This window comes from Balaenoptera acutorostrata, chromosome 10 (assembly GCF_949987535.1).
Source record: "Balaenoptera acutorostrata chromosome 10, mBalAcu1.1, whole genome shotgun sequence".
In the NCBI taxonomy this organism is placed as follows: Eukaryota; Metazoa; Chordata; class Mammalia; order Artiodactyla; family Balaenopteridae; genus Balaenoptera; species Balaenoptera acutorostrata.
In genome coordinates, this window is record NC_080073.1 from 89,347,101 (window position 1) to 89,360,768 (window position 13,668).

The window sequence follows — 13,668 nt, forward strand, 5'->3', positions numbered from 1 at the left end:
AGAGTACGCTTTTCAGATACTACAATAATGGCTAACATGCTGTGAGTTTACTAAGTGCCAGTCTCTGTGCTAAGTGTTTCATCTGCAGCATGTCATTTAATCCTTACAACAAAGAGGTATTATTTCTATTATATTACATCCCAACAAGTACCATTCTTCTCTCCATTTTACAGATGAGTACACTGAGGAAGGGAAAAGTTAACTTGACTAGGGTCCCACATGTAATAAGTAGCAGATCCCAGATGAAAACCAGAACGGTAATCAACTGTTTGATGAGAACATTCTCAGGTATGACCTGTGCTCTTCTGAATGAAACTTAGCAAGGGAGAACTGGCCATCAATCATCTTAAGCAAGTTCACCTTTTGTTGTTGCTGTTTAAGTACAATTTTGTCCCAGGAAATTCATGGTGAGTGATTGTGATTACACTTTCCTCATCTACATGCCTCCGACACTCTTGTTGAAGATGCTAATCTTGTACAAAGCTATCTTTGGAGTTGATGATGCTGCCACAACCCACTCCTATGGGAAATGGAGAGATGACGTGCATAAAATAGAATAAAATGTATTAGGGCCAAGTTAAACTGCTAATAAGAATAATCACAGTAATAGATCCAAAAATTATTTAAAATCTAGTATTAATTACATAAGTCCATTTCAGAAGTCCTACTGATGTGATGAGAAATTCACAAATTCTATACAAATTGAAAACAGAAATTATATGGCTTATTAAAATACTTACTCTGTCTCTGTTATCATATATGTAAATTTATGCACATATACATAAATTATACATTTACATGTATAAACTTTAATTTATCAGGACTACTCAATTTCATCTCCCAGTTAATAATTTAGTACTTATTAACCTTCAATATCCCCATCAAGATATATTCTCCTATCAATGATGATAAAACATACAAGCATTACAGAGTGTATTCTCTAAACAAAATTTGCTTCCCATTTTAGAAACTTGATGTCACCAAGGCATTACCATCAAATTTAACTCCTGTATTTTACTTTAAGATAAAAATAGAGAAGAAAGCTTTCAAATCTGTAAGTCCAAGAAGAACTATAATTAGAATCCCTGGCTCTTGCTTAGGATGAATTCTACATCTTATTTCAGCTTGACAGTAGGCAGATTTCTCATTCAATCTGAAGTTGAAGCCAGAATGAAAAGTGCTTTGGAAAAAAAAAATAACCTCTGGTTTCTATCCTCATAATTCCCTTCTCCCCATGAAATGAACCTATGTGGAATATTTGAAATAGCATCTCAAATACACCCAGCTCTTGTCTATTTGTCATTAAAGACATTGGAGGGCTGAGTCCTGAGGGGTCCATGGTGGATCAGATTGGAAGGCTGCAACCTGAGAGGATCCGGGGAAACCTTGCAGACTCACTGGGGCAGTGGTCAGGCTGGAGGGTTCAAGGACTCTTAAAGAAGTTCATTTATTTTGCCACTCATATCTGCAGGGCTTTCCCACCAACGGTTTTTTTTGTTTTTTTGTTTGTTTTTTGTATCTCTATCTTTTGGGCCAAAGTTTTTTTTTTTTGGTTTTTGTTTTTTGTTTTTTAAATTTTATTTTATTTATTTTTTATACAGCAGGTCCTTATTAGTCATCAATTTTATACACATCAGTGTATACATGTCAATCCCAATCACCCAATTCATCACACCACCACCCCCAACCCCCCACGGCTTTCCCCCCTTGGTGTCCATACGTTTGTTCTCTACATCTGTGTCTCAATTTCTGCCCTGCAAACCGGTTCATCTGTACCATTTTTCTAGGTTCCACATATATGCGTTAATATACGATATTTGTTTTGCTCTTTCTGACTTACTTCACTCTGTATGGTTTTGCTTGGGTTTTGAAACTCAAGACAGGCTCCTGTGGACTCTCAGCTTTCTTTTTACTTAAGGACAGAAGACCTTCCAGTCCGTCTATCTCTGTGACTGAGCTGTCAAAAATGCCTGGTCTGAAAATGGATAGGCCTGTAGCTGGGAACTTACTGGCCAGGAAACCTATAGTGGCAGGGCGCAAAACCCTCTCTGAAGATACAATATGGAAAGAAGTGAGTGGGGTTGACTCAGATGTTCAGGCTAGAGGTCGAACCATTACCCACAAAGAAGGAGACCAGCTTCCTAACTGGTCTTATTGTCTCCACTGGAGTAATCTTTCTCAAGTGTTGGTTTTGCTACTCCCTTGCTTAAGACATTTCAATAACCAGGGCTTGGGGCAAGCACACAAATGGAATCTCACATACATATAGCTAAATATACAAAAACTATTCAATTTAACAAACTGATAAATAGAATATGTCCTGTGAAAAATATGCCTTTATATTGATAAAATATCAACATAACATGTAAAGCTATGGTTTTTTTATATGAAGTCAGGAAAATAGTAAAAACAACTGAATTGTATCACTGTTGTGCATATTTGAGCATTCTGTTTAGAATCTGGTGAGTTCAGAATGGGTAATAAAAGCACACAAAAATATAGATTTTATGTATGTCTATAATATTCATTTTAGCAAAATTACTAATTATGTTATTTTAATCAATATTTTTATATAATTTATGTTCTAGTGATCTAAAGGATTAAAAAATATTCCAAGTATACAAAAGTTTAATATAGTTTCACTCATTAAAGATGTAAGTTATAAGTACAAATGAAAAATGAATATTTTTTCATATTTTCAAAAAGTCTTTTCTTCCAAAATATTCAGTTATCTATAAAATTAAAAGACAAATTCTAATAAAAGACTATCAAAAGAGTGAGTAAAATGTTTTAACATAAAGCTGAAATTTTTATGCAATTTTAAAGAATTTAATATTTTCATATAAATAAAGCCTTTCGAATTTTAGCATTCAATGTAAAATTATCATGCTTTATGTGTTTTCATGTATATATTTTTGTGTATATATTGTGTGTGAGTGTGTATGTACAGAGAAAGAGAAAAAGCAGGGTAGAGAGAGAGAGAGAATTTTTTCTAGTAATATAATATTTAATACTGTACAATATTCCTTAGCCTTCATTGTGCAAATTTTGGGAATACAAACCTTAATTCCCAAATTAGGAATTAGGAATTCATTCTAGTTTGTTCTTTGTCTACAAACTAGAACATTAAAGATAAGCAAGGAAATGGATGCTCTTTTGGTCCGATTTGAAAACTATCCTTTGTTAGGCAAGAATCTATTGCATACATATTATCTGAGAAGTTTTAAGTCAATTAGCAGAAATTAATAAAAGAAAATTGCTTCCATTTTTTCTCCTCTCAAGTGGACACAGGGCCAGCTGTGGAGGGGTGCTTCCCTGGGCCCTGAACATTCATCACAAGAGCTGCTGTTTTGGATTATCTGTTGAACTGGGCCAGCAATGACTGCTAAATCCGGAGCACAGAGGTGGTCTTGCATGCTTTAATGACTTTATTTTGCGTTTGTGATTGTTAAAGAAAAGCCTCCTAAAGCATGGGTTCCGGAGCAAGGGCCCCTCTAGCCTGAGACTATGAGCAGTTATGTCAATAACTACTCTGGACTTTACACCAAAATTCATGTATTTTAAACACAGTAGAGAAAACAGGACTCTTTATGGGCAAGCTCCTGTTTTCTTTTTTCCACTAGATGCTTTCCTCTTTCTTCCATGTTCTCCTCCTCAGCCAAAGGAAAGGAACTTTATTCCCCATTCTTCTTCTTATTATTTTTAACGTTGGGTGCTTTGAAAAACTCTAGTCCTTTTGCTTTCAAACCCTTTCACTTCACCCCTTCCTGATCGACTGGTCATTAAAGACTCAAATCAAACATCAGATATCACCATTTCTGGGAAGCTTCCTTCCCACACCTATCTGGGTGAGGGTCCCTTCGAGGCACTCCTACAGCACCCTGGGTCTCCTTCCATCATAAAACTGGCCACACCGTATTATAGTCTTCTAATAAGAAGACCCCCTCCTAATTACTTTCATGTTAAGGGCAAGAACTGCATTTAATTTGATTATATAATCCCTCCACGTCATCAATTGATACATCATGGATGCTTAATAAACATCTGATAAAAAATAAGCTATTAAATAAATTAAGACACTTAACAGTTGACTTGTCACCAGTGTACAGATGATATCAACTCTATTTATATTCATTCATTTGTTTGCTGCCAGAGAGCAAAACATGGTCTAATCAAAGCCAATCCCTGGGAGGTCCATCCAGAACCAGCCCTTCACGGGGTCGTCAACAAATGCACTCCCCTCAACGTACATGAACTTCTCTTCGAATAGAAGCTGAGTTAGATGGCATCAAGTCTCACACATATTCAGCTTAGTCCTTATAAGCCTCAATTTCTTCCCTTTGTCACCACATGTGGGAAAAGACAGCTGATGTCGGTGCTCCATGCAGAGTTTTCAAAAAGGTCAACTAGCATTCAGATTTATGCTGGTAAAATTCATTCCTTCTCTTTCAAAAATTTAATGAGAAAGGACAGCTTTGTGAAATGCAGGAGCAAGAACAATATTGCTTCAATAAATTGGAATTTGCACTTTGATTACCCTGCAGTGTCTGCCATACTTTACTGGAAATGCTCCCTGCGGTGCAGGCTTTCTCTGGAGTGACGTCATCATATGAAGCCATCCTCACTATAATGATTTCCATCCATATTTGTACAGCACACAGCAAGAACATTCGGTAAGGAATACCTGATGCATACAGAACAATTTAAAACTGTAGGGTCACCAGAAAGCCCCCATTAAAAGGCAAATGATACATCTTTATGCATGCCTCAGACCCCGAAGGAGACATTTCACATTTGCACTAGGAAAAAGGAGTCTCTTTCAAACAATAAGACTCTGATAAGAGCAAATATCCTATGCCATGAAATAACAAACAACATGCGTAGTTTCAGTTGCTTTTCTTGGAGTAACACTTTAAGCAACTGTGACATCGAAGGAGCTGGCATATTTTAGTTCACATTGTCAAATTTAAATCCTTCTGGAATTTAAGCAACGTCAGGGCTAATACCAAGTATTGGGATTTTAAATTTCTACTCTTGGAAATCTTGGTTTCCCTATTGGGGAAATTGATTGCTCTCTTTTGAATGTGTGGGTTGTTTTTTTTTTTCAATTTTAATAAAAGTGAAAACACCAATATGAGTATTAATTTTCTCAAAAATCAAATAGCTCTCTGAAACACAAGTTTTTTTTGACAATTTAAATGAAATAAATGTGAAAGCTGTAGCTGTCTTCCCTCACAATTTGCAACTCCCCGATTTCTTGGAGGCTCACTGTAGTGGGGACAGGGTTGGGGTGGAGTTGAATGCACTCCCACTGCTGTGAGTTAAAGGCTGTGGATAGGTTCCTTGTCTCCTGGAGAAGAAAAGCTTCTACCATTTGCTCACTGGGGCTTTGGTTTTGTTTTAAATGTAGAAAAACATGCATTTAACTCTGCGATTAATGATCCAAAGGCCCAAATTCACTCATTCATCTCTTCATTCATTCAACATAACAACTGAGGAAAAGAAAAAGGCGTTGAATATGAAGTTAAATTGAAAAATTTACTCAACAGGATGAAAACGTGATTCTTCCTTTCCCCTCTAACCACTATTTTCAGACCTGCTCCGTAAAATCCCCCTTCTGTGTCCTTTAATGTCATCTGGATCAGATTCTATCATTTTTTAACTATTATCAGTTGCTTAAAAGTTCAAGCTAATCTAACTCAGTTTATAATTTCAGTCTCCAGCCGCTGTAATGCTTTTGCTTCCCCAAGTCCAGTGTGGCCCTCAGCCCTGCTGGCCACCACCTGCCGCTGCCTCTCCTATCTCTCCTCTCTCTTCTGAGGTCTCCCACCTCTGCCTTGTCCCACCAGGATGGGTGGGACAAAAAAAGCAAAAAGGCCCTATATGGTGCTGCTATGTGTCATCTTTAGGCTCTTGCCCAAGCCCTGTGTCGCAGGTCATGAATACCTGCTATGGCAGGGGGAGAATGCTGGTCCTTCCAGAGGCCCTGCAGAGGCACCACTCCCCATGAGCCATGTGACTTAGCATAACCTCCCTCGCCTGCCTCCTTGGCTCTGGCCCGCCACGATACACCCTCAGCGTCTTAACGTTGGGGTCTTCTCATAAGACAGACTGATCACCTGCCTTCATAGCTCTCCACGATATCCCCAAAGTCCCAGGGACAGGTTCTCTCAAGCATGAGCTTTATTGACATCTATTTTGGCTGCTTGAAGATTGTCCTCTTACATATTCTTGGCTTCACAATTTTACTCTGAATTATGATGTATTTAATAAAAACTCAGATGTGAAATGAGGTCAGTATTATATATTTATCTAAGCAATAGACGATCACCCATGTTTACGGGTCAGTATCACAGACCCATTTAAACCAGTGGTCAAACACCCACCCTGATTTATGCCAGAGTGCAGAACCCACCATTACAGCCTCATCTGTCTGGATGTGAGCCACTCTTGGGGCTGAGCTTACAGGGTATCTAGTGTGCTTTCATTTGCACATGGCACAAAAGACATTAGTCAAGTTGACTGTCTATGATAATGCTGTCAAGAGCTGTCAAATACATATATTTTCACTATTCTCACATTTCCCGTTTCCTTGACAGAAATTTGTGATGGTAAGTGGCAGCAATTGGTTCCAATTCTCAAACTTAGGAACTAGGTTCTGACCTCATTTGTAGCAGAATGAAATATCTCTGTTAAAATGTTTTACATTTTCCATTGTTTCTTAGGGGCACTTGCTAAACCCTGTAAGGAAAGCAAAGTCACATTGCCCTGACAGTGGATGGTTTTCTTCTCACTAGCTTTAAGCTCATGAGAATCTCATCACTTTTTAAAGTTCATAATCAGAAACTAGAAACGCTGACTCTCACGGAAAACTCTATTTCTAGGATTTGGTTAACGAGTTATCCCAGTCACTAAATAAAGTTCTATGTGCCAGAAAAGAAACAGTTACATTAAACAAGTCTGCCAAATATTTTAAGTACAGAGGGAGGGAGATTTAGGTTAAAGATGGGTGTTTTCTACCATCACAACAATGAGCCCTTACCTCCCTGTTTGAATAGGAAGGGTTTTAAATAAATCACCTATAGCCTTCATAAATCGCATGCTTCTTTCACACAGGTTTAAAGAAACTTAACGCCTCTTCAACTATACATTGTAAATAATATTGACCAGGAGGCAAGTAACAGATAGACTGTGGATAAGTGCTTTAGAATTTGGTTTAAATCTTTGCACTTTCTGCATTTTTCAAAGAACATTAAATTAACACTCATAATCCATCCTTAGATCTCACTAAATAGCCCTCTTCCTTATTAATGCAAAAATATTCAAATGTTGAGCAGTTTAAAAATTTTCCGTGAAGTTATAAATGCTAATCTACAGCTTTCAGAAATTCTTTCTTATAAATTTCCAATGTAAATTTATAACTTGCTACCATGAGGGGAAAAAACCCACAACTTTTGACTATTATCACCTTAGAAAGGGAGGTGGAAGTATTTTCTCATAAAGAAAGCTGGGGCTCTGAAAAAAATATTTTTTGAAACTGTATGTAAATGCTGGCTGCTATGTGTGTGTAGAGAAATTTGTTCTTCTTGAGGGACATGGCATAATTTTACATTAAAATACTTCTGTGGTTGATTTCCCCCCAAATTTCTCAATAAGCGTCTCTGGTGAGCTTACCTGAAAATGCTAACAGAATCCCTGGATAAGGCATGAGGCACAGCCCAGCGAGCGCTGAGTGGCTCACCAGGGCTCACCAGTGAGAACAGGACCTGCCCTGGCATCACACGCACGTCCAGACTATACGAAATCTGATCATTTTGCTTGGTTCCAAAAAATTTCCCAAAATTCCCTTTCCCACTTTTCTCTTATGACAATTCTACTTTCATTCTCTTTATCTTTAGCTTCAATTTTTGTTTATGATTTATAATAACTGTTCATCATCCCAATAAGGCTTCAAAAGGTTAATGACACAAGAAAAAAACCCAAAGGGCCTGAGAGTAAAGCTTAATTAGGAAATTTATTTTCATTTCTGTGCATATTCACATTAAAATGTAATTTGGTTCCATTCCACCCAAATTTGAATTCTAGATAAATTACGCCAGCATATCTAGATGAAGAAAGCTGAATACAGTTTTATTTTTAATAGAAGAGCTCGTAAGATATATAGATGTTACCCAAATGAAAATGTAAACAATTCATAAATGTTTCAATGATTCTAACTTGTCTACCTTAATCTTAAGCTCTGGAATTTATGTAATGAAGTTCCTAATTGAGATGATCACAAATTACCTTATCATTCTATTCAATGTGAGACATCCATTAATTTGCTATGTCGCCCAATGTTTCCTGGTTATACTGCTAAAATGATTTATTTTCCCTGAAATAGCATCCCTGTCTATTTTCAGAGAGTCAGTGTTCAAAGCAGAGTCCAACTGCTAATGACTATTAATACCTTCTTTAGTGACAATAAAATAACTCCTGAAATGAGATCTTAGGTACAGTGGAACTCTTTTATGTATCTAGGGGCCCCTTAACACAGTAACTAAGCAAAAACGGAAAAGCAGCCATAGAATTTGGCCTCCCTGAGAAGTGGTCCTTGGGTGTGCAAGATTTGGCAATCTTCTATCGTTCAATTTCTTTAGAAAAAATAATAATTCTTCAAAATATCATAAGCAACATCCTTTCATTCAATCATTTATTAATTCATTAGGCATTTATTCTGTGCCTACTGAACCCTAGCGTACATATTAAATGTTAGAAAGTTATTTCAATGTATAGCTATGTCAGCGTAGCTGAAATCTCAGAGATGGTGACCAACAGAGAGGAAGACCAGGAGGTTCAGCTAATATTTGATGCATTTTATCAGGCTTCAGGAACACAACAGGGAACCAGGGTCTCTGGTGACTGACCGCATGTATAGTGAGCAGGGCAGCAAGGTTAAAAAGGCAGCCAGACAGCTACAATGAATTCAGCAAACTACATCTCACTAACACATTTGGTTTAAAAAAAAAATGTATGAATTCTGAGCTACCTTGAATCACTAGCAGGCTGTTTCTAATTACTAACAATGATGAGTCTGCCCTCTCAGCTGCAGCTGGATGCCCCAGGCGTCTTTAGAGCAAAACCAACAAATGATTGGAATACTATGATTTAAACTCAAAACCAAAGCACAGTTGGAGATTTTTTTTACAAGGCTGCTTGAAAGTCTTGTGTCTAGGGTTTGCGAGATCATAGAAGACGCAGAAGGACAACACAAGGTCAAATCTACATCTCGTATACAAAGAACAAACTGGTTTTCGAATCCGTTTGCCATAGCTCACAACCTAGGGGATGGTACAGGATGAATAGCAGGGTCCTGTGCACAAAGACCACACCAGTGACCTCAAGTGCCCTGCTATGAATAATGGCCATTATTAGAGGGAGGTGGGGGCAGCAGGAGGAATGCACCGCTGTCTGTCCTCCTGAGCCACAGACGGAAAATGCAGAAAGAGCAGCCCTGCACATACACGCTATGCTAATTATTTTTGCGATATAATTCTTGGGGGCATCTCTTCATTTGAACAGCGAAGACAGCCCTTCAAGTGTAGCAGGAGGCACCTTGCCAAGAACCATCTGTGGCTTGAGGTTTGTTTGTTTGTTTTTCAAATTTGATAAATATGTGGTATCCATCCTGGTCCCAGGAGATCAGAAAAAAAAAAAAAAAAAAAGATTAAATATGCAGCTTCTATGAAGGAAGTTTCTCTTCGATTCTCCGTGATAACACACATGGCAATGCTGTCAGCGTGAAGGTTTGGGGGCCATTTGTTGTCCACCATTTTTAACGTGTTCGTTATTATTTATATTCAGCTTTGAGGTAATCTCCTTAACCAGTTCCTAGGGTGAGTACAATCAAAGGGCCAGAGGATCGTTCTCTTGCCCGGTGTAATATTTGTTTCTGGGAACCAACATAGGTGATGTTGTCTGGGGGAGGCGAGGAGGGCTGAGAGGGAGAAAGTGGGCTGTGTTTTGTTTTTGGGTTTTTGTTTTGTTCCACACTTCGCACTTGGGATGTAAAATATCCTTTTCCTCATTCTCTCTCCCTCTTTTTAACCCACAGAATGAGAAATATTACAGAGTACCTGCACTAAATGACATCTGCTTGGCATTCAAACGCATATATCAATGTGATTAAAATATAGTTAGAGTGTCCATTTCTCATGACAGTCATAAGAAATACGAGAAGGTGGATACTCAGCTGTCTTATTAATTGATGTGGCCTAGCAGCCCTTTTCGGCCTCAGCAAGGAACTTCACTGTGGATTGTTTCCAAGGCTCTGACATTCAGACCCAAAGCAATGCCTGCTAACAGGTGAGTAGTTGTTACAAATGCCAATCAAGTGGAAAGAGCAAAACTATTGGTTTTCTCTCTAGTGTGAAAGGAGGCTTTTAACTTTTCCTAAATCTATCTCTGCACACTCTGCACCATCACCCAACCCAGGCTTATATTGTTCATCTAAAAGATTGGCATTTCAAGTTATGTTTTACAAAAACCCAGGATACTACAAGCCTCTCCTTGGGAGACTGAATAGAAAATAGGACCCTGAAAACATGTTTGATTTATATCTATTATATCAATTCCTAACTCTGTTCCACCATGAAACAACAATTCAGATTCTGGGCCAGAAAAAAAAAGATGGCTTTCAAAACCTAAGATGACTTAACACTAACAATTCAACCTATCCTTATGCAATCTAAGTAAAAATTTGACCTTGAGAGTTACAATAAAAATTTGTCTCTAGAATGTTCCCCACCTGCACACATACTTCCCTCCCTATGCAGACTCCAGTGTGAATTACTCAAGGATCTTAGCTAGTAAAGACCGGGATAGGGATCTGTTCTGACAAACATACCCACCCTGCAAACCTTAATTTATAGGCATGCAGTCACCACGTGCCTCATGAATACTCCATCAGGTTACATTGGCATCCAACCTCTACGGTAACTGGCACTGCACATGAAACTTATCTCACATGTGCACAGAACTCTCAGGATACTGAGGTGTGTTGCTAACGTCTACCTACTTTTGACTCCATTCATTTAAATTAATTGATAAAAATGGATGAGTCTTTGTGAAGTACTCTCCCAGGTATCGCAGAAGATACGGAACATTTCATGGTCCCTGTGGTTGAGTATTTTGTATTTGGGGAGGAAAAAAAAACATATAAAATGTTAAATGGCATAAAGGTAAAATCTTGGTCTATACCACAGTGCAAAAGATGCCACATGGATATGTACGATAAATACACAAAACGTGCTCTCGGGCAACAATTCTCATTTCAAATATTATCGGATTTGTGTGTCTTCTCTGCCGTGAGGTGTGCCACTAGTAATTTACTATAGATAATGAGTATTTGAGTTTGTGGATTATTTATATTTTCATAATTATATCAATTCAAGGTCATCTACATAAGGATGCCACTCTATACACTTACATTCTGATGTGACAAATGGAAGGGCAGGGAAAGTGAAAGCCCCAGGTGCACATCTAAACCTGGCCACCACCCTCACTGCCCTACTTATATTACATAATTTCCCTTGTGCAGCCCTTCTTACCTTGCTTTGTGTTTCCAGTGGTATTTATCTTTCTAACATACAATATAGTTTCCTTATTTGTTACGTATAGTCTTAATTGCCTTTCTCTACCTGATAAAATGGAAGCACCAAGAAGCCAGGTGCTCTGTTTATATTGTTTGGTGATATATCTCTCCAGCCCTAACACATAGTAAGCACTCAATAAATGGGTGCTATTTTGTTTTTGTTGTTACTGAACACGTATAGGAATGTGTACTGCATGAACGTCTCTGGGATCTCTTTCTATGCATTAGAAAGACTGAGCATCCTTAGTAAGCACAAGCACCGGTGCTGTGAACTCACAGTAGGACAGAAATATTTAGTTTTGTTAAAACAGTTTAATTTGAAATGAGCCATAGACTTCCTAAGAGCCTTACAATATACCAAGTTTAACGTTAAGAGAATTGAAAATATATGTTCCTCACACAGTCATCCTCTGTTTACACTCCAGTATTATTGCATTTTGAAGTTACCACTGTTATTTATTCCTTGTCTATTTCTCCATTTTCCCCATAGAACATAAGCTTCCTGAGGGTAGAGCGCTTGTCTGTCCTACTGGCTGCTCCGTCCCCAGGGCTCTCCACAGGCCCTGGGGCGATGCAGCCGCACCCACTTATTTGCAGCAAGAATGCTTTCCCCTTCAGCACCACCTCTAACAAACCCAGAACTGTGACAGCCAAGCTGTTACTCCGTTTCTGATAATTCTGCAGATTGAAATTTTTAAAAGAAAAAAAAACAGTGATTCTCATACCATGGAACAGTGACTCTTGTCTTTTTCTATTTTTGATTTTAAAGGATATTTGAGGTGTAGTCATCAAAGTATTCACTGACTCAAATTAGTGCTTTTATCTCAACCTCCAAGGGGACAAACAAGGATGAAAAGAAAAGAATAGAAGTTGATGGCAGGCACAGGCTGAAATACAAATGCCACCGAGGAGAACACGTGAAGAAACTGCACCAAGGGCAGAAGGAATGATTGACAAATTCTGAGCACCAGGAGAATCATGAGTGGAAGGGAAAAAGCAGGTCTTGTTGACAAGTAACGAGCAGTGAGAAAGTAGCTGAGCTGAACATATTTTTTAATGAAGTGTTAAGTAGATCACCCAGAGAGGTGGGTAATGGCTGTGCTGAAGAGTTGGCCAGGGTGTGGAAAAAAAAAAAAGCAAAATTAAGTGACACTTGGTAAATCACAGGAGGACATGAAACCTGAGAGAGCTTCTGGATAGAACGGTCCATCCCTCGTAACACTCCGATGCCTTTTAGTAATCCAACTGGGCAGCTCATTAAAATTCTGCGTGAACAGATAACTCTGGCAAAAGGCGAGGGAGCCAAGACAGAATCAGAGCAATACAATGGCTATATCCACAGATGCAAAAAACCAGGACTGTGAGAGACTGGAGGAGACGCATTGAAGAAATGCCCACTGGAAAACAGTAAGTGGATCCCAGGGAAATAACAGAAGCAATAAAACTGGCCACAGGCTGGATGAGTTATGCTAAAAGAGAGAAATATATAAAATGGGACATGTTTGCACAAAATAATTCAGCTAACAGTGAGGGAATTTAAAGAAACAAGTTGAAGGGCCATATGAGTAAATGGGAGGATAGGATTTCAGTTTCTGTCTATGGACAGGGTAAACACAGGATTATCACAACCAGGAAGCCGCTTGGGCATCAGACAGAGGCCGCCAGTGTTTTCCTAAATAAAAGTGATGCATTAGGCTCTACTTATTGCAAATGGTATGGTGAGTTCTCTGAACTACATGGAAGGGAAGTGAATCTACATGTATAGAATGCTGATTTTGTGCTGGGTCCTGTTTGACATTTTAACATATATGAGCTATTTGGCTTCACACAACAAACCTGTCACACGGAAGTCATGATCACAACTTGTAGTTGAGGGAAACTGAGATCACACAGTTCTTGAATAGTGGAGCCAGAAATTACATCTAAGTTTGGGTAGCTCCAAAGCCGGATGGTACCCAGCTGCCTCCTGCATTAAAGGAAGTTTATAATGAAGCATCAAATTACTAAAGAGAAAAATATAACTTAAGGATCTGGAT